Raw genomic sequence first — 25527 nt, 5'->3', positions numbered from 1 at the left:
CACAGATATCTATGAACTCGTTCAAGACGACACAGGGGAAGATCAGTCCATATGCAGTGTGCATATGCAGCAAGATTATGTAAAATCTTGAGATTCATGGAAATGTATGCTTTTCTAACCTTGAGAGGAGAAATCCTCAAGGAAGGAATACTAATTAAAATAAGAGAAGAATAACATGGAATGTAATACAGAACCCAACCTCAGATGGCCTCATTTAGAGTTACAACCAAAGAAATTGAAAGAAGCAAATTTGCTCCTTGGCAAAAAGATGTTGCACATCATGGAGAGGGGGGGGATTTAAAATTCACTTACTGATATAGTGTTGAGAAGGGATGTATCGTAGCCATGCTTTCCAACTTTGGAAATCACCCCTCCGGGCAGGATTCGGGAGGCTGCCTTGTTCTCAAGGGAGTCTGGAAGGGCTCCCATATATTCAGTATCCAGGACATTCAGGGAGAGTAGGCAACCATGGTCTTAGATCAACTCTAATTTGCAATAAAAAGATAAAGCTGTCCAGTATTTGTGTGCAACAAGCAAAAACAGCCATTATTCTCGTATATTATGTCTGCATGCAAAAAAAAAAATATGTATGCATTTGCACTCCTTCCAGCTATCTGTGGAAGAATACTTGAACTAGCAGGTACATTGATACATTTTTTTTTTCTTATTTTGTTTTCAGTTACCATTGATGAGAAAATAATATATCTATTATCTGTATGAAGGTTACATGTGACTTATTTGGGGCAATCTCCTCAGTTCAAGGTGAAACAAGGGGAGATCAGTCCTTAAGTAATCAATTCCAACAGATATGTGGAACAGGAAACTATATCATTTTGCAAGTGTCAAAACTGGATACTCTTCTAGCATCTAGAGATAGACTTCTTATGGCAGTAAGTACAGACTGTGTGTACCAGAATACAACCACAGGGGAGCACATAAGAAGTACATAGCAACATATAACAAGACTAGGGGGTATATTTACTAAACTGCGGTTTTGAAAAAGAGGAGATGTTGCCTGTAGCAACCAATCAGATTCTAGTTGTCATTTTGTAGAATGTTCTAAAAAAGTGATAGCTAGAATCTGATTGCTTGCTATAGGCAACATCTCCTCTTTTTCAAACCCGCAGTTTACTAAATATACCCCTAGGTCTCTGCAGGGCAGGACAGTGACACGGTTTTATGCTCTTTGACTTTTCTTTGTAAAGGGAGTGGCTTCTGAACTTTATGGGGGTAGGACATCAAAGATAGTTTGTCTATGGACCACAATTTTGCAAATCTAGCTCTGGCTTCAGTGGAGGTTTCAGGAGAATTTAAGGCCATGATAAAGTCATCGGAAGTCTCATTTGCGCCTGCCCTAATATAAGTTTCTTTACTTATCCTATTTTTTTTTAACACATCCTATTGGCTCCCAAACGTTCTCTAGATAATATATTCTACACTATGCAGCTGGTCTTAGGAAAATGATATTAATATATAGTTATGTATATTTAATATCATTTAATACTGGGGAAACGTATAAATCCATTGTTCTAAATATCAGTAATCAACGAAATATTTTCTTGTTAAACTTTTTTTTTTTTGGTATACTATAATATTATTGTTACGGTAATGCAGATGGGAACATAGGATGTTTTGTTGATCTTTAATAATAAGTCATTTTGCATTTGTTGTGTTCTCAGCATGTCTCCCCTTTAGCCATGTAAATTGTTCTTTTTATATGTCCTCTGGTGATAAATCAGAGACCCACAGGCTGTAGTGAGATTTGCCTCACTTTACTTTTTGCCAAATAGCTTCAAAGTGCTCTCTCAGGATACAGAGTTAAAAGGAATCTCAAAGACTTTTTGGTTTCAGACAAACAATTGAGACCTAGAACAATAGCAACAAAGACTATTAAAAAACTTACTTGAGAATCAGGTTCTAAGACTAATCTAAAGCAGCTTTGGATGCAATATCCATCTGTGATAAATTATAGGATACAGCAGTGCCCTGCCAATAGCAGAAAGGTCAGGAGTGCAATCTAGTAATACTGAAAGATTATAACAGCATTATGTTTTATATAAGGACAGACAGAAACAGAGCCTGCCAAAATAAAACTCCCATTAGTCATAACTGTTCCAGCTGTATCGGATGTTGAACCCATAATCGCTGCATGATGCCCTTGTACAAAAGATGGACAAGTCTTAGGAAAAAAAAGAACAAACTCTGTAAGACATTACAAAGATACACATTTTCAACAGGCATATAAACAAAGAGTAAGAAGCACCTAAAATGCTTAGAGAATACATCTGGAAGTTATTGGGTTGATTTGATAATAGATTTGTTTCAATACCTTTACATTACAATAAAATAGCACATTATAAAAAACTATAATGTATTATTCACAGGGGTATTGTTTGTCATTTTTTCAATGTACAACCAGTGGCACAAAAAATAAAGACACAGGATGAACCACAGAACGGGTAAATCAAAGTAGTACAATGCACCAGATCCAGATGCCACGAGTGATGACATTTCCTTTGTAAGGTAGCAGGATCAATACTATGTTGTTCCTGGGACCTCAGTGTATGGAATCCTCCTTCTCTGCTTAGTAATAAAGTGTTCTAAGGCTAACATGTATCTTATTGCATCTTTAGTATGTCAAATCAAGAGAAGAGTATAAGCAGTGTCGGACTGGGGCATGAAGGGCCTACAGGGGGACTGTAATGCTAGGGTCCCACCAGAGGGGGTGTGGCCAGCCACCATAGAGACAAGACCAGACACTAGAGTGGGAGTGGTCAGCTCACAAAGGTAAGCTAGCACCATAGTGTACTATATAAAGAATGCAGTGTGTATTTAAAGAGTACACAGTCTTTACCTGCCCTTTAGATTGGGCAGAACAGTCACCAAAAATCGGGATTGTCCCACTAGACCAGCTAACCTGTGGCACTCCAGGTGTTACGAAAATACAAGCCCCAGTATGCTTTGCCAGTATATAGCAGCTTATTGCTGGAAGGGTATGCTGGGACTGTTAGTTTCACAACACCTGGAGTGCCACAGGTTAGCCAAGCCTGCACTAGACTCAGAACATTTGTCAGACTGTCCTACCTGTTCTTGTCACTTTTACCACCTGTGGCTGCTGGTTTCTTTAGTTACGTTTTGTCTGGATCCTGAAATGTTGGGGGCCCTATTTGGAAAAAATAATGGGTACATTTAGAAAATTCCAACCAGCTCCGGTGTTAAATCACCCAAAATTAATACTTAGACCTTCCTCCAGACCCAACATTAAAGTAAAAGTAGTCCCATTTAATAAACCTATTTCCCTCCCTCCAGACAGCCCATGCAATAAATTTATCACATTTACGTATAATAAATATACCTATTTCCCGCAACCGTCACTGCCATTAAATAATTCATATTCATATTTAATAAATAGACCTCATGCTCCTCCAACTCAGCCCCACATTCAATTAATGGACCCCAAACCACCGCATCTTAAATTAATAGTCCCCAGTATAAAATTAAATTGCTCAACCTTCACCCTACAAACAAAATAGCATCCATAATTTAGCCACCTCCTAACACACACACATTACATTGCCACAAGCCCGCTGTGACATTCAGTGCGAACGGAGCAGAGAGGAGTGCCGCTGTCACATGAGTTCTTTTTTTTTAATTTTTTTTTATTTCACGCTCCCCCCACCAACAAAGAGGGGAGCGATCAGTGTAGGGGCTTACCAAAGGATAACCTTGTCCCCCTGTGGGCCAGTCCAACCCTGAGTATAAGCTAATAAAGAGAAAATATTGGGGAGGGGAAGAAAAGGGTTCTAACTAGAGATGTTCACTGACCCCCGTGTTCTGGTTTTGGTTTTGGATCTGGATTAACTTCGTGTTTTGGTTTTGGTCTTGGTTTTGCCAAAACCGTCTTCGTGTTTTTGGGCTTTGGTTTTGGCTTTGGATCTGTATTGTTTTAGAAAAATTGCTAAAACATGCTAAAATCACATAATTTTGCTTTTTTTTGTTCTCATAGTATTATTAACCTCAATAACACTATTTTCCAGTTATTTTCAGACACTTTTGACCACCACACAGGTCACAATATTATTTTCATACACTTTCGGAACAAATACTGCAGTGACCTGGCTGGATGCTAAGCGAGAGAGCAATGACTCAAACACACGGCAGTTCCTAGCACATTTAGGAAACATTGGCACCCAGCAATTGCAGAACAGAAAAGTGGTGCGAGATGAAATTGTCATTGGATCATGAAACCAGTTATGGTTCATTTGATCACTCCACCTGTTTCTTGGATAACTGTGGTAATTCTACAGCTAATACATGGCCTCCCCGGGATGCGTGCTTTTATCAGACCCAGAGCAATCCAGGGTGCTAGACAATGCACTAAAAAGAGCTATTGTAAGTCCCAGCAAAAAACAAGTTCATCACTGAGCTTCGAATCAGCCCCAATTCCCACAAAATTATAATATAGTTAGGTACCTTTGATGTAATGTGCAGATTACAAACACTTGATGAAACAGCAACAAAGTGGAAGGTAATACATATACACGTCTATTTAGACATCTATGCTTACATGAAGAACACTGACAGCCCTATTATTTCTATTTCAGCAATGACAATTAGCAATGGAGCAATGGACCTCTCCTGTTTCTGTGTGAGCTATAACTCAGTAGAATGTCACTGGAGACTTTTAAGAAAACCGCCACCCCTCCATGCTACCCCTTCTGTGTCTCTCTGTGTGAAATGGCGCTGGATTACTGTTGAGGACGATACTCATAGAATAAAAAACTTGCAAGATCCGACAACGCACCAATGACTTTTGCCTTATTTTCACTTCCGAGGGCTTGCGAAAGTACCAAGCCGGCTCGCCACGGTACTTGGATCGGCAAAGTTTGGGTGGGCTCGGTTCTCGGAGAACCGAGCCAAAGCATCTCTACATTAAACATGCACTAAATGTATTGATCTGATTAACTGGTACATGTTGAGCCGTGTGTGGTAGTAGTAGCCAACATTGGAATAGCTGTTTGTACACTGACTATATTGCGAAACTGTTGAGGCAACAGTTGACTGTTTGTACTCATATCAGCTCCCATTCCACATTTTTCATGGTTTCTCCTTGTTGAAATCCCATTTTAATATTTATTACAATTTTTTCCTACTGAGGTAACTGTTTAGAGGTGCACAAACAGAGAAGATCATTCTAGAAGGGTCTGTAAAGGCAAATGTACTCTCTTATGAGTTGATTTAATAGTGGATGATTTCAAGAAAATCTAAGGACATTGTCCTGAAAAAAGAGGACCATAGGACGAAGACTATCCCAGGATACGTAGAATTATTTTTTTAGATATGGGTCAATAGGGAGTCAATTTTGGTGTCAAAAAGTTTTAAGTTGATAACTTTTTTTAGAACATTGGTATTGATACCCTTTAGTGAATGACCACACCACAGTGCCAAAGGCATATCAAGAATGGGAAACCACACAAATATTATCCAGCCAAGCGTGGTCCTACATCTACTTTAGCATATTTGTTTACAAACCTATTTAAACAATGTTACTCCAAATTCACTTGGACATATATATTTTAAATATATGCATTTCCTATATTTTACTTCTTACAAGATTGCCTTTTGCAGTTATCTGTGTACACAGCCCATCAACAGGGGAATGCTCTCTTGTAGCGATACAGCAGAATTTTTCTGCTAAGATACGACTTGGATTTGGTGTCAGTAAACGTTAAGTTTATGATAAACTTTATTATAATTCATTATAATTGAATTAAAATGAACTTTGAATAGTTGTATTGGAAATCAGATTAAAGATTTTGAACACCTTTAGGTGACTTCGGTGGCTGACTTTGCCATTCTAAAACATTTAATAAGTACATTGCTTTAAATTTATGGGGTCATTCTGTGCTTTTCAGCAATCTATTTTTACCATCAAGCAGAGTTGTTTATTTTCATTCCCCTTGGATGTGACACAGTGCTGCTATGCTGCCTGTTTTGGATACACTTATATTTATTTATGTCATATGCCCAGGCAACACAATCAAACAAGTCTGCCTAAAGGTATAACAATATGACTCAGAAGTACAAAGGAAGCTAGAAGGTGCAAGAAGGAATGTACAGACCAATAAAATAAAATCATCTATGTGTGAAAACCTCCTTTAATGGTACCACTCCATAACGCGTATTGTACAAATTTAATTCAAGTTGGTACAATGAAATTACCAGCACGCAGCAAAGAAGTTGTTTTATAAAATTATCTACAAAGGTCCATGAGGCTGACATTATTTTTGTATAATTCTGTAATGAAATGGTTAGTTTAATGTCCTCTCATCAGATTTGTGACACAAGATAGCTCTGGACAGGCATACATTACATATTTTAGATGTGCAAGTGAAATTGCATTTCTTGATGTTACCTTTTCCAGCATGGATCATTTAGTATTCTCTGCCCTTATGTCTATTTCGGAGAAAATTTTAAAGATTGAGCGCTTACGTGTCCGAACATGCTCTGAGCAGATTTGAAATGAAACGTACAGATGCAGTACATGCACGCCAACCTCAAATCAGTACCGGCGTTCCTTATATCCCTGGGGGAAGCATCTTGTTGCCAGCAATTAGAGTCATGATGCATATTCTTAAAGCCTACAAAAATAGAATCGAGCTGTTCAGGTCAGAACACTGAACACTTGGATAATGATTAAAAGGAAAGACAGCTACACAAATCTTAAAAGAAGGATTGCACTGTACGAAGTGTACTTATTTAAATTGCACTCTGAACTTGTAAACTGTCAGATTCCACTTAGATTCAGATCGGTGTATTAAACTAATTTGAGTGTACAGGGTACTATAGTTAGAAAATCTCATCCTATAACTGTGGGGTCAGACAGGCACAAACATTTAACAGCTCTTGTTTGTCTGGTCCAGGAGTCTAATTCCCCATAAAGCCTTAGTTTACAACTACTGCAGGATCAAATGGCATTCCATTAATGTCACAAGTCATTTCTAAAATTTACATTATAGCACAATGGCTCAAAGGAATTATTTTGTCTGGTAACATTTTCAGGATTTACTTTTTCAATTCATCAATTTTCAGATTTGTGTGCTCCTAAATATATCACACTTTATTGCACCAATCCTAATGGACAAATAAAAGAAGTCCCAACTGCGCTCACGAGATGAAAGATTTAAGCTGAATAGAAATCAAGTAATAGTACTAATGGTTTTTAGTTTATATATCTGCTGACCACTTCTTCTTCCTTCCCTCCCCTTTGTCTTTACCCTTCCTTTAAGGTTGTGTTATCTCAAGCATTCGTGGATATATTAAGATATTCTGGATTGACCCCTGATCCACTTGCATACCATCATTATCAATCAGAGTTCCAACAGTCATCTTCAGAGACTTGCCAATATTCATACTATCTACCAGTTTATATGGTCTGTTGCTAGTCATTGGATTTTTTGTGTGTTTTTGTGTTCATTTTATATTATGAGTATACATTGATACACCACCTCAGTCATTTATGGTTATCTAATGTTCTATATTTGTAATTTTCATTTATTGTTTTAGTACTATTACTTGATTTCTATTCAGCTTAAATCTTTCATCTCGTGAGCGCAGTTGGGACTTCTTTCATTTGTTATTTACCTATACAAGGAGGGATTCCTTGGTTCCACTGCTGCTGCAGATGTTTCACGCAGTCTGTTATTGAGCCCATGTGTTTACCTGTTCACCAATCCTATTGGAGTCTAGTCCAAGTATGATGCAAAATGGGCCTGATTTACAATTGAATGTAAAGATGCCCCGTTTGCGTATGAGCAAAATTGTGTCCCATGTTTGTATTTTGCGTTGCACACATCTTATATATAATATATAAAATATATGTAGAACTTGCAAAGTAGAGGATGGGCTTTTTAGTTTTCCCTACCCCTAGGAGAGCTGTATAAAAATAAAGGAATGTAATCTATCAGTAATTTTTAATGATTATTGAGTTTTTATGCTCCTAACTCCAGCAGAAGTCTGGTTTCTTTTAAAGAGAAAGCAAAGAAAACATTGAGCTTCAATTCACTGGTGGCTAATTAAGATATGTCCACAATTCTACTAGGCTGGGTAGGGCACAAAAAAGTTATTACAATTTATTTGTCAATCAAAAACTTTGCAGGGATTTAGAACATTCTGTTTTATGGAATGAGCACAGCCATATTCTGTTTTTGGAACTCCCACCGCCACATTAGGGCTAGCTTTTCTCTTAGAATATTGATCAGTTTAACCTTATTTATGTATTATATCAATCATGTGGGGACAGCAGGACTGCCTTTATTACATGTGCTACTATTGTACATTTGAATGTTTTTATAACATTGGTGGAAACGCACCTAAGCTTGTGCTTTCCAATGTAAAGTTTACACGGAAGATGCAAAACGTATCCTATTTAAAGTATAGCCTAGGTGGAAATTGTTTGGCATGTTTGGCGGTTTTCTATCTGCCAGATGTACTGAAGCCAAGATTGCAGCGAAAACTCTAATAAGCGCCATTTTACAAAGTTCCACAGTCAAAATTGTTGTCCTGATTTTTTCAATGTAAGGAATACTAAGCACTGCATTTATCACTGTCAAACTGCCAGAACAAGGCCTAAAATATAGCAGGATAAAAGAGATGGCTGTAAGATGTATGATAGCTCAAATAGTACACGGCTATGCTATATATATGGCTATCCATATATGATTATTCTGCCTCTGAAATAAAAAAAATAATAATAATAATTAAGATGTTTAAAAAACCTACTTCACCATCTATAATAGGCACGGCATCTGGTCCAGTACTCTTAAAGGGGGCCGAACAATAGAGAGCATTATTATTTATTAATCAATACAAAGGGAGACAGTCAGTTATTAAATACAAGTTGGTATAAGATTTATACTTGTCCACACTTACCTTAGCCATATAACTACTGTGTATACAGCAGTGGATGTCTTTTTCAATAAAAAGGTTCCAGGTGATTTCATGAATTATTTACCTATTATTTTTTCCATACGATTGTGAACTCTGATTGATGCCCCTAAAATCTAATTTGCACTAAACTGGACATGCTAATTTTATAGCCTGAAACATGTATCAAATTGGCACTCAACCCAAATTTATAAAAAAAATTAGAGACCTGCAAAACTCAAAATGAATCAGGGGTGAACTGGGAATTTAAAGTGGGTCTGCAAAATATTCTGGAAGTTGTCTCATGTGGTAGTTGGGTCCAAATTCTTAGTAGTTGGGTCAAATTTAAGGGAGGTGTGCTGCCGGGTTTAGTCATGCAGTCAGATGTGGAAGTAACCAACATGAAAGCGGTGTAGCTATCATGTAGCTAAACATTACAAGGCCAAGTTCTAACCTCTTCCCCTTCAAACACACTGGCAATGCTGGATGTATCACTGTTAAATGCATACTATTCACACTTCATGCAGAGCAGCGTGAAGAGGGATATACCTCCTGACTTTCCCTATAGCCAGAACAAAGTCCTGTGTGTGCAAGGCATTTCCACTACAATAGAAAATAAATAAAATAGAAAATAAAAAAGTGCCTTAGAACCCAGCCTAATGACTGATGAGATTAAAGCATTTAAAACTGGTGATGTAAGAATAATGAGGGCATTGTACTAGTGCCATAATCTGTGCTAGGTGAGGGTCCAGTCTCACCAAATGTGCAGAATTATCAGGACACCCCCGGGCCCCCGGGCCCTTTCCCAGGAGGCACAGGCATTTCCGGCTCCAAACACCACCAGCCTTCTGGCATCAGATCAGGCAGGGACCCATCCTACCTTTTCTCACCCCACCGCCATTTTTAAGTTATCCTCTACCCAAAATTTGCCTTTCCCCCCATTGTCTTAATTTTTCACCCATCCTTGTATCTATCTTACTCCTATAGTAGTTTACTTACCTCTCTGCTTCTTCTTGCTGGCTCCTGTTGGCTCCTTTCCATTGACAGTGTTGTGAAGTTATTAATAACATGACATCAGTGATTCAGCAGGGAGCTTCTCTGCCTTGTTGTGGCTCTCAGTCTGAGAGCCGGACACCTCTCTCTCTGGAAGATATGCACCTGGGATACTGGGACTGGAGCTAATGGCAGCACCCATGGGGCCCCAACATCTTTGGAGTGGAAGCGATTGTGCTGCCTACAAAGGGACTCACTGCTACATCCCTTATTTCAGCGTGCAGGCCTCTCCCCATCCCACATATCTCAGGAGCAAATGCTGTCTAGAAATGGAGGTCACTACATCCCTTAATTCACTGCGGAGAGCCACCATCCCCTAATAAACCTGTAGTCCCCTGATGGAGGCCCTGTCACTATGCACACACACAACATGGCAATCAGCAATAGCCCCTCGTTACAGCAATCACCTACCCCACATTAAAGAAATACTGCCCCAAACATTACAGCTTTGCACTACAGAAAAATCACCACAGCTAACCCCACAATTACAGGAATACCTTCACTTCAAGCACTATACTACAACTAACAAACACCACTGACTACTCCACACTACAGCAATACAGCCACTGCCAACGCACAGTATTCTACACTATGTACATTCTCTCAGTCCTCACAGTTCTGGACATAGCATCATGTACGGTAAAAACCATTAATACCTTCAAGGTGTACCTGCAAAGTTGACGGCGGGGGAACTCTGTCTGTGATGAGGACCAGCCGGGATGAGGGATGTCTACCCTCAGGATTGCAAGGGTTCTGGAGGATGGAATGGTGGTGGTGATACTCACTTAGATGTGGAGCTTTATGTTTCAGCCAGCCAGCACACAGGGCCTGCCTGATGACAGGAGTGAAGCAGTAGGACTGAAGTGTCAACCTTAGTGTTTATGTGTCACAATGCACAGATCGCAGGAGGGGGGAGAGGGAAACAAGGAGCAGGAAGGAGAGGGATGGATCTGCCCTGCACTTATCTACTCGGGTCACATAATAAAGTGGTCAGTCCCTGAGGACAGGACAGCTATCAGGATGCTAACCAATGTAGGGGGCCAGACACTTCAAAAGCCAGGGCCAGCCTGGCATAGTCTCTTTCTTAAAAAATATAAGCTATTTAAAACAGATTTTTTTTTTTGTCTAAATAATGACTTAAGTGGCCCTCTGAACGGCCAGCCTAACAGGAAAACTCCCAGTGAGGCCTAGTAAAACAAAGAAAAACAGCAGAATAACAAACAGCAGGCATGACCTATTTAAATATTGAAAATTAGTAGTAAACTTTTTTTGTATTACAAAAGTAAAAGATAAAAAAGATGATGTCATTCAAAATTACAAAGTGCCTGTTCAGAATATATACTCATAAAAATTACCAGATCAGGAGATACAGTAGCAGGACACAACAACATCTACCAGTCAGCATATGGAAAGTGAAGCGTGCTATAGATATATGTCAGAACACTGAGCCCCAACGGGAATAGTTGGCTGAAGCAGTGAAATACTGCTGCTGTTATGTAAGAAGAACTGTTGCAAATAATTAATAAGCAGCAGAGGTGACACCCAATAAATCACTAGTGAAATAGTAGCTGAAGGTGCTGAGATTTATTACAGTAACAAACAAATAATTAACATACATGCATATAGCATATTGCAGAAGCAAATGAGATGACCATCATAAAGTTCACTGACCAGAAAATATTTTAATCAATCCAAGGTGAAAGGGATATAGTTCATTCTAGATAAGCACCATTGCAGGTAGAGAGCAACAGTGCTGTGTAAGCTAAATAGCGTTGCAGTTCTTGGTACAGAAGCAGTTAAATGCCTTGAAAGAAGACACAACATTCTTGAACTAGTGATGAGTGTATTTAACAGATCGGCCTTTTTGGTTCTGAACACTGATCTTGATGAAAATGTTGTCCAAACCTGTGTTTGAACTACGAATGCTGTGAATTGCAAGGGAAAGGATATATGTTAGTCCCATATGTGGTTCTCTTTTGAGATGTTGCCAGTGGCGACTGCTCAGCTTCTATCTCCAGAGAGGGAATGTCACCAATCCTGATGCAGAGAGAAACAAGACCCCCAACCATACTCTTTCAAGATTGTCTTTTATCAGGTGAAGCAAGGAGGATCTAGTACGCGTAATCACAGGGATAATCACTGTGAATTCATTAAAGTGCAAAGCTTAGAATCGATCAAATTAAATATTCTACTCACTGCTATATTTTTGATATAGTTAACTTAAAGTAGTTCCTATTCAGATGCTGAACAGTTCTGTAAGTGATTGTAAAAATATCATAATGTTACCTATTACAAAAAATATTGTGCAAAGTTTTCTCTTTGTTAATATTATTGTCATCTCTCAATCATACAAAAGACTGCAATGTTAAATATGTATAATAGGTTTTGAGTCAATAGATTGTCTACAACTATTGTGACGTTGAATCTGATTTAAGTGTCCGTTTTGAGAAACAAATTCAGTTTTACTATATTCCTTAAATGGTAACAACCCTCAATATTAGGCTTTACTTTTATCTTCAAATCTTTTATCTTGTCTCTTATCTTTCTCTCTGTCTTTATCTCTCTGATTAACCAAATTATAGGCAGGAGACTGCTATATTATGGATTGACAGGCCATCTAACTATCTGACTCACTGATATCTGTCCGTGAATCAAGCTTCCAACTGCTGATTGGCTGGCTGTGGAGGTGTGGTTGGATACTCGTTCTTGTCACATGGTTATTCAATTGTTAGCGAGATCCCCGGAAAAACGAGCGCTTGAAAAATATTACCGTTAATACGGTAATATGCGCGTAAATACCGTTAATACGATAGTTTACTCACTGAATTTCAATTCAGCGAGTAATTACCGTATTAACGCTAATATTTTTCGACCGCTCGTTTTCCGGGGATCTCGCTTACAATTGAATACCCCCCCATGATGGAGTGTTGGGTGCATTTCGTTTAGTTAGATAAAAGCTTTCAATTTTCCTCCATGTTTCATTCGCCTGTTAGCATTCTGCCTTAATCGCAAACTGACACTCCTTCATGTTATCTTGTCACACAAGTTCTACTGCAACACTGAGCACTACTGTTACATATACCATCTATACATATATTTTTATATAGCTTATTTACATATACTCTTTCTATATAATATTGGCCAATAGGTGTCTTTGCAATGTTATTTATTTTGTTAGTTACTAGACATCAACTGTTGTTCCTTCTGCTAAATCTGCAGAGGGGAGCAACTGCAGGAAGTTTGTGGGATAATGAAGGAAACAGAATGACATTCATAGGCAGTGCTCCAATAAGACCACTTTTATTAGTCGTTACGGGCACATCACGTGATGACTTCTACTCCATATTGATGATTTCCAGCTTAATACGTTTGTTTTGCTTGTTTTTACTCTGTACTTCACAGTCATCAGGAACAGATGCAGGCATTGTTTTATTTTATTTGGTTGAAGAGCTGTTCATGTAAAAAAAATATATACAATTTTGGTTGAAGGAGGTATAGGGTCCCTGACAATTGCTATGACTGACCACTTCAAATGCTGCCATCCCTTTGTATTGGCCAACTTTATATATGCATAGCTGTTATAGGAAGTGACTCTTAAACTTTGCTATGCTCATATGTACAATAGTATTGTAAATGGAATATAGATGAAATCTTTGATTTATGGCGCTCTGAACATATACTTAGCAAAAACATCTAAAATACACTATATCCGTCGTTAATTGAAAGCATGGGAGTAAATGTTACTTTTTCAAACAGAAGGATTCAATGGGGAAAACATCTATTTATATTTTATGATGGATACATTATTTCAAAGAGTATATTTTATAAATAAATTATCCTTATTGTAAGTAATGAAGTGACCTACATTAAGCACATACATCTTGTCCGACATCTTGAAACTGTGCTAGAGTGAAATATGTAGAATGTAAAATCCTAACTCTCCGCAGCAAAGCACCTATTAGATGCTAACATCATACAGCATGTGCACATACATTAGCTTGGATCTTTCAAAAGGAATTGTCGGAGACCCCTGGCATATTAGCCTTTAACATGGCCATGCAGGTTGTTTTTTAATATCTATATCTATCTATCTATCTATATATATATATATATATATATATATATATATATATATATATATATATATATATATACGTATATCCCCTCTAATACTCTGATACAGGAAGTTTAATCTTATTTCTCATGTAGGACAATATTAATTAGAAAATAAAAATACAACTGCAAAATTATATGATATAGGGAAGAGCAATGACGAAAAGCATCAGAGGTTAGTCTGCAATCAGCAGATCATAAGCGGCTAGCTAGTGCTGGTAACCACCATCATTATCAGCATGTACTTTCACTACCCCCCAGGCGACCACAATTGATATTGCTACTGACAGGCATACCTGCATCCAGTGGTGGAACTACCATTGGTGCAGGAGGTGGAGTGCACCGTGGCCCATGGAGATAATGTTGCCTTCTGCATGGCAGATGACAAGGATCATAATAATGTATCATAAGAAGAGATAATGAAAATATTTAAATACTTTATGTTTAAGGGGTGCCATTTTAAAATTAACATACGAAATGAGATTTGTTTCATCTAGATGGGGGACATATATCATTAGGGCTCTGACTTAAAAAAAAAAAAAATTTTATACCCCAATACAATAAAGGTTATGGTAAATAATGTGATGGTAAGAAAGATGTAGTCCATAGATAATAATATTTTATAATCATGGAGATTTTCTGCTGTTGATAATCTTATTAAGTATATGGTTCTTCTGTTATAAAGTCAACCTGTACTGTATATATATGAAACACTATCTTCATCATCATCATCATCATCATTTATTTATATAGCAGCCACTAATTCCGCAGCGCTGTACAGAGAACTTATTCACATCAGTCCCTGCCCCGTTGGAGCTTACAGTCTAAATTCCCTAATATACACACACACAGACAGAGAGGCTAGGGTTAAAAAAATTTAATATCCTTTTAACTATTCATTCACATTTCTCTGTACTCATAGGAAAAACTATGATCTCCGTAGCTAGCAATATGCTAAAGAGAATGGCAGAATTTTTATAACACATGCCAAGTCATATGTATTAACAAATGTTTATTTAAAATTGTACATGTTACATACTTCTCATAAAATATATCTACTTGCACACCTCATTAAAATACATAGCATACACGAGACATCTACACTGACAAACAAAGACGTGTTACCACAAAGTTAATGCTAGTTTGTGAATAAAGGTAGTAACTGTGAAGTCCAGACAAGTTTTGGGTCATCCTAAATTACCCATTTCATTTTGGTATGTTCTTCATTTCCTGTAGTTTGGCTTTCTTTTTTCCTTTTCCTCTCGCCCCTCGCCTTGTGGGCCTCTTCTTCTTCCCCATTCTCATTGTTGTGCACATAGTGTCCATGTATGCAGACTTGAAACTTTCCTGTCGTCGGAGTTCCTCTTGCTCACGCTGACGAATTATCTCTTCTTCACGTCGTCTCTGCTCTTCTTCATGTCTCATGTGAAACTGCTTCCGCTTCTGAAGCTCCTGATTTCTCAGCTCTTCGAGTCTTCGAAGCTCTTCCTGGCGTCGCATAAGATCTTGCCTCATGAGCATGAGCTGATGCTCATGTCGTGCAGCTTCCATCTCCGCCTCCAATTTCTCCTTAGCTTCTCTAATGTTTCTGTCAACTTGCTCTCTCTGTTGTTTCTCCATCTCATACAGTGCTTTCCATCTTGAGGAATATTCAAATTCAAATGTTCCCGGCTGAGCAAACCGTGGAGGCTCCTCCCTTTCCTTTAAATACTGCTGAGTTTTCTGCATAAATTTTTCTGGCAAACCATCTTCATCGTCAAATTGTTCCATCGGTTCCACAATAACTGGTAAAGGGGTCGTTGTCAATATGAACGCGCCTTCAGAACACCTCTCAAGAGCTTTTCGTGCAGGAGGTTTGGCAACAAATTCAACAAACCCTCTGCCCGTAGCTCTGCCACGATCATCTACAATGACAACAGCTCGCTCAACTGGGCCAAACATGGAGAATGCTTCTTCAAGATGCTCATTTGAGATCACAGGAGAAAGATTTTTCACAGCTAATGCTGCTCCGTGGGTAGCAAAACGGATACGAAGGGGTCTGTTTTTCATAACCATACCATCAAGTTCGGCTTTTGCAATTTCAGCAAGTGTTCTTGATTCCAGTCGTATGAAGCCGAACCCACGGTCCCGGTTGATGAACACCTCGCTGGGCACTCCGTACTTGTCGAACAGCTTCTTGAAATCCTCCTCCGTGATGTCGGTGGGCAGGTTCCCCACGAACAGGCGGCAGCGCTGCGTGTAGCTCTTCTCCCCGGGCTTCAGTAAGCTCCTAATGTCAACGGTGACTCCGCGCTCCTCTTCCCCCTCTTCCACCTTGGGTGGCATGAGAGACGGATCCCCCTCGCACACGTCCAGGCTGCGCTTGTTGTTCTTCCCCCCGGGCACCATTTGCTGCTGTGGGGGAGACACCATGTCGCCGCTATTGCTCCCTTTATTAAATATCCAAAAGAGCATTTAATGTTTATAAGGATTTTCCAGTTTAAGCATCTTATGCTGAAACTAATGCACTTCATGTGGTCAATAGTCATATGCAAAAAAAACAAAACTATCTGAAGAAATAGTTTTCTCCAGTTGGCTGAAAAACTCATACATGTAAGTATGTGGAGGACTTAACTGCGGGACGAGGTCCCGTGGATTTCCTCTATCCCCACAGCACCGGCGCTGTTTCCTGTCCAGCCGGGTCGGTGAGCCAATGTTCAGTTCGACGGCGGAGAGCAAGAGAGGAAGATGTCGAGCGGAGAGATGCACGATCAAGAGAAGATAAGAATACAGCGATAGAAGACCGCAGCGGCAGAGAGCCCTTGTCAGGACTAGGAGCTACTCTACTCAGTGAAGGCCGGCGGGATCAACAACAGAAGGCAGAGGCAGCGTGTGGAGGCAGCGGCGGTTGGGGAGGATCCCAGAAAAGATCCCAGAAGCCTGAGGAGACAGGTAGGGCCCTCCTGGGTACCATTTTCTCCCGCCCGCACTCCTATTCCCTAAAGTAAGGGCACAAGGCCCTGGCACAATTCGGGCACAAGGCCCATGGCACAGATAGTGGGCACAAGGCCCTGGCACAGTTAGGTATAAGTAGGGAATTATCTGGGCACAAGGCCCTAGTTAGCTGGGCTTAAAGCCCATAGTTAGAGAGGGGCATAAGGCCCAATAAAGAGGGCACAAGGCCCTATAGTTAGAGAGGGGCACAAGGCCCCAGTAGATAGAGTCAGGGCACAAGGCCCTTAGGTAGAGTGGGCGTAAGAACCCTATAGTTAGAACAGGGCGCAAGACCCAGATGTGTAGTGTGAGACTGTGGAGTGAATTTCAGGCAATAGACCTGAGGTAACAGTTGAGCAGAAGGCTCCTGTTACCGTTCTGCATATCCGGCTGGTTAGGTAGTAGAGGTAAGTGCCTTCCATTCTCAGCCTACCATATACAGTAGCAACATGTTAGTGAGCCTGTGTGGTGAAATATAGCAGTGTGTATTTTGTTTGGTTGTGCTATGTAAGTCTCTTTCCAAGTGAAGATGTCAGGCCACCATTAAAGGTAGGTGCTTGTTTCCTTACTGTACTCCTGTGATTCTTTGTGTCTGTGGAGACAAGGGGTTAGGTAGGGCGTACACAGTTAGGATAGGACACACAGTAGTCTTCCCGTCCCGTAGGTCTCTGGGGTTATGCGGAATTCCTGAGGCATTGAGCACCTCACTGGCAGTGCAGCACATCCCTTTTAAGTTCCAGGGGTGCGTCCCGTGGTTCCAATTGGGTGTCCCAGTCTGAGTTCCAGCAGAATCCCTGACGGTTTCAGATTGGGGCGGTGTTTCCACTCAAGTGAACGCGACTGTCTCGAGTTCCGGCAGCAGCCACTGATGGTTCAGAGTGAAAGCTGCCACACTGGTGGCACGGTGTTTCAGTGAGCCCCGGTCGGGCAGCTGGCAACTGGTCCTTGGGATTCTGTGAGTGACCTTGTAGTGAGAAGATAGTCTTCTTGCTATGACCTGGGTGAAGGTTAGGGTCGGCCCCCGGAGTAGAAGGTGAACAACGACTGGTGTTCCCCGTATGTAGAGAGAGGAGGTTTAGGGAGTACACCACATCAAGTACTTAACAAAGTTGTGTTACCAGACCATTAGTTGTTGTAGAGTCAGGGCGCCTGTTGTTAGCTAGTGCAGTTGTATGGGTGGTACATTCTAGGCTCACTTGTGTGCCCCTTACATAACCATAAACACTTTGAGGCCTGTGAACAGGGGCACCAAAAGGGGTGGGTAGCTGGTACAAAATACTGGGGGTCAGGCTTGTCTGTGTAGTGGGAGAAGCTACCAACCTGGTGTGACCCTGCTCCCTTCAGTGGTTATGGAAGGGGTCCCAAGAAATAGCTATACTGGAGTCTGAATTTTCTCTTGGCAGCCCTGCCTGTGAACTGCCACTCTAAAGTGCAGTGATTTTTATCTATGTCACTAATGAGGATAAAGTAGGATGCGGGATGAATTCCAATTGTCACCAAAACTTGTATTGACATGACTTTTACTCATTGTTGCTGAATTCCAGCTCAATTTAATTTTTTTGCCCTCTATTTTCCAGCCATCCAGACCAGGTGCTGGTCTGAGAGAAACATACAGTCTGTCATAGATATGTGATCACAATGCATAGTTTTGTCTTTTGAGGGCCCGCTGGAAATAGGATGGTAGTATAGCACATTATTGTTATATGCATATTACCACATAGGAGCACTTGTTGCTGTGCTCATGAAAGGATAATAATGACATGTGGAAACATTGTTCTAATCATCTTTAGTGGATAATGTACTAATTGGCATTACTTAAATATAATAAAACACCTTAGTGCAGGCGTCATATTTTTTTGCACTTTGCAGACAGTTTCTTGGACAACATTCAATGTTTCTATCACCTTTTGGTTTATGTATAGGAGAATCACTTGCTGTAACGTCCATGTCCCTGAGCAAGGATAAGAAAACATTGCTTCATCCTGTCTCTTGTCACATAGCCTCTCGCAGCGAAAGAAAAAGATAACTCTATGGTCTTAACGTTATTTTATTCAGCTCCTCTCATAGAATAAACGTATTGCAATAGAAATGGTTTTCAATGCATTTTTACCACAAAAAAACACAAATGCCTATTATTGCAATTATACTTTAACATTTAGCTGTGCTGCACATTGAGGAGATCTTGGTAAAGCATATTGCATGAAATTACATGAATTAGAAGTGAGGGATGGATTAAGCCCAAGGGAGATTAAAAGCTGTGGTTTGTATACATGACTATTTGGATCACTGAGGGTTAACGAAAGTGAGTAGGGAACAGTTTAAAAGAGTGGGGAGGAGTTAACTCACTCTCTTGGCCCAGGGAAGAATCCCTCCATGGGCCAACTCCTGGTTCCAGTGTTCACTGTCTGATCGAGGTACAGCTTGCACTGCTTCTGTACTAATGGCAACAGAATGTGCAGGCCAGTTCTTTCGGTGGGGTGGGAGCAGGCCAGAGGTATGATGAGCCAATTGGAGCACAGACTGATGGTATTATACGGGTGTTGTGGTTCAGCCCCGGAGGTATGTTGGGCCAACAGGGAGTTATGGCCATGGTATGGTATGGTTGTTGTGGTTCAGCCCCGGAGATATGCTTAGCCAGCAGAGAAAACAAGCCATGGTATAGTGTGGGCTGTGGTTCAGCCCTGGAGCTACTTGGTGCCACATAGACAAAGCCCGTGGTATGGTATGGGTGTTGTGGTTCAGCCCCGGAGGTATGTTGGGCCAACAGGGAGTTATGGCCATGGTATGGTATGGTTGTTGTGGTTCAGCCCCGGAGATATGCTTAGCCAGCAGAGAAAACAAGCCATGGTATAGTGTGGGCTGTGGTTCAGCCCTGGAGCTACTTGGTGCCACATAGACAAAGCCCGTGGTATGGTATGGGTGTTGTGGTTCAGCCCCGGAGGTATGTTGGTCCAACAGGGAGTTATGGCCATGGTATGGTACAAGTGCTATGGGTCAGTCTCAAAGGTATGTTGGGCCAACAAGGAGATATGGCCGTGTTATGGTACGGGTGTTGTGGTTCAGCCCCGGAGGTATGGAGATCAGTCTGTCATGCTGATTGAGTTAGAAGAACAAACTGGAAGCTTTAAAAGCAGGGTGGTGCTTGAAATCATTGTTTTTCCTCTGTTAACTATGGTTATCTGCAAGGAAACACGTGCAGTCATCATTGCTTTGCACAAAAAGGGCTTCACAGGCAAGGATATTGCTGCTAGTAAGATTGCATCTAACTCAACCATTTATCAGATCATCAAGAACTTCAAGGAGAGAGGTTCAATAGTTTTGAAGAAGGCTTCAGGGCCCCAAGAACATACAGAAAGCACCAGTACAAAATGTGTAATACAAATTATATCAAGGTTTAAACTTGTCAGTTGCTTACTGGACAGTATGTAAAAACTCCTGTGTACTTTACAATATGTATAGGGAATGCTGCTTATGATATGACCCAGCCAGGGTATTGTAACATAGTAACATAGTTGATGAGGTTGAAAAAAGACACCAGTCCATCAAGTTCAACCTATTTTGGATCTCCTGCGATCCTGCACTTATATTTGAAATTAATCCAGAGTAGGCAACCGCCCATCTGTTTCAATTTTGAAAATCCCCCCAGACTCAATATTGTAATCCAATTTTTACCCTATATCCACTACTATCCTTTATTTTAAATTAACGGTCGTATCCCTGGATACACCTTTCCGCTTAAAATTTGTCTAACCCTTTCTTAAACATATCTATTGAATCTGCCATCACAACCTTCCCTGGCAATGAATTCCATATCTTGACTGCCCTTACTGTAAAGAACCCCTTCCTTTGCTGGTTGTGAAATTTCCTCTCCTCTAACCTTAGGGGATGACCACGTGTCCTGTGTATGGTCCTTGGGGTAAAAAGTTCCCATGAAAGCTCTCTGTATTGACCCCTAATGTATTTGTACATAGTAATCACATCTCCCCTTAGACGCCTCTTTTCTAAAGTAAACATGCCTAAACTGGCTAACCTTTCCTCATAACTTAATGACTCCATACCCTTTATCAATTTTGTCGCCCTTCTCTGAACCCTTTATAGTTCCAAATTATCTTTTTTATAGAGTGGTGCCCAGAACTGTACTGCATATTCAAGATGAGGTCTTACCAACGATTTATACAGTGGCAAAATTACACTGTCTTCCCTTGCATCTATGCCCCTTTTTATGCATGCCAATACTTTGTTTGCCCTTGCAGCTGCTGCTTGACATTGAGCACTATTGCTAAGTCTACTGTCTACGAGCACTCCCAAATCCTTTTCCATTATAGATTCTCCCAAATTAATTCCATTTAATTTATAGATTGCGTTCTTGTTTTTGATCCCTGAATGCATAACCTTACATTTATCTGTGTTAAACCTCATATTCCATTTAGCCGCCCAATCCTCCAGTTTATTTAAGTCCCTCTGTAGAGAAGCTACATCAGTTTAGTGTCATCTGCAAAAATAGAAACTTTACTCTCTAAACCATCACCAAGGTCATTTATAAATATATTAAAAAGGACTGGTCCCAGCACGGAACCTTGAGGTACTCCACTTAAGACCTTTGACCAATTAGAAAATGTTCCATTTATCACAACTCTCTGTTCCCTATTCTCTAACCAGTTTTCGATCCAAGTACAAATTTTGATTTCTAGACCCAGTTCCCTTATTTTGTAAACCAACCTCTTGTGTGGCACTGTATCAAAGGCCTTTGCAAAATCTAAGTAGACCACATCTACTGTCCTGCCCTGGTCTAAGTTCCCACTAACTTCCTCGTAGAAACTAATTAGATTAGTTTGACATGACCTATCCCTCACAAATCCATGTTGATTCCCACTAATAATTTTATTGCGTACCAAGTAATCCTGAATACTGTCCCTTAAAATACCTTCCAGTAGTTTCCCTACTATTGATGTCAGGCTTACAGGTCTATAATTCTCTGGTTGTGATCTCGTCCCCTTTTTAAACAACGGCACCACATCTGCTATTCGCCAATCCCTTGGTACTGAGCCTGATGAGATTGAATCTCTGAAAATTAAGAATAGCTGTCTAGCTATTTCCGAGTTTAACTCCATAAGGACCCTTGGATGTATGCCATCTGGACCTGGAGCTTTATTTATCTTAATATTCTTCAGTCGCCTCTGAACTTCTTCCTCTGACAACCAAGTATTAATTAATGGCATGGTTTCATTTCCATTTTTATGTATTACTCCTGCCATTTGTTCCTCTCTGGTAAATACTGAAGAAAAGAACGTGTTTAATATCTCTGCTTTTTCCTTAGTATCATTTATCAATTCACCCATCTCATTTCTTAGGGGTCCTATATTATCTTTTTTAATCCTTTTGCCATTTATATACTTAAAAAACTTTTTGGGGTTTGTCTTACTTTCTTTTGCAACGTGCCTTTCATTTTCTAATTTAGCCAATCTAATTTCCTTTTTGCATGTTTTATTACATTCCTTGTACCTATGGAAGGACTCCTCTGACCCTTCAGACTTAAACAATTTAAATGCACGCTTCTTCCTTTGCATTTCTTCCCTTACCTTTTTATTTAGCCACATTGGTTTAGACTTAATTCTTTTACATTTATTTCCCATAGGAATGAACTTATACGTGTATGTTTCCAACAACATTTTAAAGACAGCCCACATTTCTTCCGTATTTTTTCCTTCAAAGGCTTTGTCCCAGTCTATGCTCTTTATAGACTCCTTTAGCATATTAAAATTTGCCTTTTTAAAGTTTAAAGTCCTAGTTGATCCCTTATACTGTTGTTTCTGGAAACTAATTTCAAATGAGACCATATTATGATCACTGTTTCCCAAGTGCTCCTTTACTTGAATATTTGATATTACGTCTACATTGTTTGTTATAACTAGGTCCAGTATAGTCCGGTTCCTAGTTGGTTCCTCAACTAATTGGGACATGTAATGGTCTTTTAGCGTGCTCAGAAACCTATTTCCCCTAGCTGTACCGCAGGTCTCAGTACTCCAATCAATGTCCGGATAATTAAAATCCCCCATAATTAAAATTTGACCTAGTTGTATAGCCTTTTTCAATTTGCTGTAGAAGTTGGGCTTCCTCAATCGTACTAATATCTGGCGGTTTATAGCATATCCCTATCAGAAACTTCTCTGAACTTTTTCCTCCGCTGGATATTTCCACCCACAATGCCTCTATATTATCACCAATATTCTCGTATATAACTTCCTGAATACTTGGTTTTAATTTTGGCTTAATATAAAGACATACTCCTCCTCCCCTTTTATTTACCCTATCCCTCCTGAAGAGAGAATAGCCTTCCAAGTTGACTGCCCAGTCATGTGTATCATCCCACCAGGTCTCAGTAATACCTATAATATCATACTGCTCATTCATTGCTACTAGTTCTAACTCCCCCATTTTACCTGTCAGGCTTCTTGCATTTGCAAGCATACACTTAAGTCTATTGCCTCCCTTAGGTATTTCTTTTTGCTTTAAAAAGGGCCGCTCCTTATCGGCTATGCTTCCCTTTCCCCCCTCTCCACTCCCTTTACTCTTGTTAAATGCCTCCTTACTACTCTCAATGTCTATCCCATAAATACTTGCTTGCCCCTCCCCCCCGGAGCCTAGTTTAAAATCTCCTCCAACCTTCTAACCATCCTCTCCCCTAGCACTGCAGCCCCCTCCTCATTCAGGTGCAATCCATCACGACAATAAAGATGGCAACTGACCGAGAAATCAGCCCAGTGCTCTAAGAATCCAAAACCCTCCTTCTTACACCAATCTTTTAGCCACGCATTAACCTCCCTAATCTCCCTCTGCCTCCCTGGACTAGCGCGTGGCACAGGTAGTATTTCCAAAAATACTACCTTGGATGTCCTTGCCTTAAGTTTGCGACCTATGTCCCTGAAATCATTCTTTAGGACACCCCTTCTTCCTGTAACTCGGTCATTGGTGCCAACATGCACCAAAACCGCTGGGTCATTCCCAGCCCCTCCCAACAATCTGTCCACCCGATCCGCAATATGCAGAGCCCGAGCACCCGGGAGACAACACACTGTTCGGCATGCACGGTCCCGGTAACAGATTGCCCTATCTACCTTCCTAATAATTGAATCCCCTACCACCACAATCTGCCTGGGTCCCTGAGTAACTTTGGTCCCCTCTGTGCTGGAGAGACCATTCCCCTGGTTGCTAGAGGAAGCAGTGTCATCCAACTCTACCAATTCTGAACTGCCTTCCACAGTATCTTCATCCAATCTGGCAAATATGCTGGGATTGCCTAGCTCAGAACTGGCCTGCCTCTTCCTCCCTCTGCTACCCCTAGTAACCGTTACCCAGCTACCTACCTGTGCATCCTCCTCTGTCTCTGCTCCACCCTGCTCAGATAACGCATCAACGGTGAGCTGTAAACTCTGCTCCAGGTTGGCAATGTCTCTCAATGTTGCAATGGTCTGCTTTAGATCAGTTACCTGGGCTTCCAAAGAGACCAATTGCTCACATTTCTCACAGAGGTATAAACCTTGGAACATTTGCTCCAAGTGTGCATACATATGACAAGATATGCATTGAGTGAGATCATCAAGCCTGCTACTACTCATCTTATTATGGCTAACCTAACTTCTTATAGCCTACAGTGAACTTTAGTACTAGCCTTTCCTAGCCACTTACCAGATTAAACCCCTTCCTGGATTCAACTCCTTACTGGAACCAACTCCACACTTTAAACAAAAACAGCACTTGAAATCACAAGCTCAATGAAATCGCTTGCTACCTCCTGTTAAATAGAGCTTGCACTAACCAGCTGTATCAACTATGCAATTAAACCACACCCACTAGCTCTAACAGAGAGAAGAAAAAAAAAAAAAAGACACTTAATAAACACACAGAAAAACTAATCCAGTTCAATAAACACACAGAATAATTCCCCAAACTATATCACTCTCTCAGCAATTAGTTAATTGTGCTATTAACTAATTATATTGTGATGGTCAACACTAGTTCTTGTATAATCAAACGTTATATTAAGTCTATAATGATTGGGTAGATTATCAAGGAATGGTACCAGATACAGATGTTTTAAGTCTATTGCCTGCCCTTGAACACAGCCATTAATAAAGAATGATACCAAAACATCCTCCAAGAGAAACTTCTCCAAACCATCCAAGAACAGTTTGGTGATGAACAATGCCTTTTCCAGCATGATGAAGCACCTTGCCATTAAAAGTAATAACTAAGTGGCTCGGGGATCAAAACATCATAATTTTGGGTCCATGGCCAGGAAACTCACTAGACCTTAATCCCATTGAGAACTTGTGGTCTATCCGCAAGAGGCGGTGAACAAACAAAAACCCACAAATTCTGACAAACTCCAAGCATTGATTAGGCAAGAATGAGCAGCCTTCATTCAATATGTGGCCCAGAAGTAGACTGACAGCATGCCAGGTT

The 25527-nt window shown here is 40.3% G+C and overlaps 1 pseudogene; it reads right to left on the bottom strand.

Moving 5' to 3' along the window:
* Positions 1–15090: 15090 nt before the first annotated feature.
* On the bottom strand, positions 15091–16515 carry LOC142149911 (paraspeckle component 1 pseudogene; annotated as a pseudogene).
* Between the last annotated feature and the right edge of the window lie 9012 nt (positions 16516–25527).

The sequence above is a fragment of the Mixophyes fleayi genome, chromosome 4 (assembly GCF_038048845.1).
Source record: "Mixophyes fleayi isolate aMixFle1 chromosome 4, aMixFle1.hap1, whole genome shotgun sequence".
Taxonomy (NCBI): domain Eukaryota; kingdom Metazoa; phylum Chordata; class Amphibia; order Anura; family Limnodynastidae; genus Mixophyes; species Mixophyes fleayi.
The sequence above is the reverse complement of the archived record's forward strand: the minus strand, read 5'-3'. Positions and strand labels throughout refer to the sequence as shown.